Below are 607 nucleotides of genomic sequence, written 5' to 3' on the forward strand. Positions count from 1 at the left end.
CTTTAAGATTTAGAAAATTGGGCAGTAGTTCTTATAAAACAATTAGGAATCCCTATGATAACCAGTGCAGTACAATTCAATTCAGTTTATTTACATTGTGCCAATTCACAACACGTCACCTCAAGGCACAGTTCACCAGATCATACAGTCAAATTGATTCAAAGTTTTCTATCTAAGGAAAACCAGTTGATTGCATCGACTCATTGACTCTTCAGCAATCCCTCACACTAAGCATGCTTGTAGCGACGGTGGAGAGGAAAAACTCCCTTTTAAGAGGAAGAAACCTCCAGCAGAACCAGGCTCAGTGGTTGGCTCATTGACAAACTTTTGACCATCCAAAAAAATAGCTATCAAAATAATTGGAAGTATAAAATATTTTTTTCTGCTTTTGCCTTGTTATAAAGAAATAAACAACGTTGCTCATCTGTGGTTTTTGGTAGTGTTGCACCGATACCGATACCAGTATCGGACAGGGCCCCGATACTGCCCTAAAATGGTGGTATCGGTATGGGCGAGTACCAACAAATAGGGCACCGATACCATTTTGAGAGCAATAAGTTTATTCAACTAATGTCACCCACTCCAGGTAGGCAATAAAAAGTTCTAC

This window comes from Cyprinodon variegatus, unplaced genomic scaffold (genome assembly GCF_000732505.1).
Source record: "Cyprinodon variegatus isolate N-32 unplaced genomic scaffold, C_variegatus-1.0 Scaffold802, whole genome shotgun sequence".
In the NCBI taxonomy this organism is placed as follows: domain Eukaryota; kingdom Metazoa; phylum Chordata; class Actinopteri; order Cyprinodontiformes; family Cyprinodontidae; genus Cyprinodon; species Cyprinodon variegatus.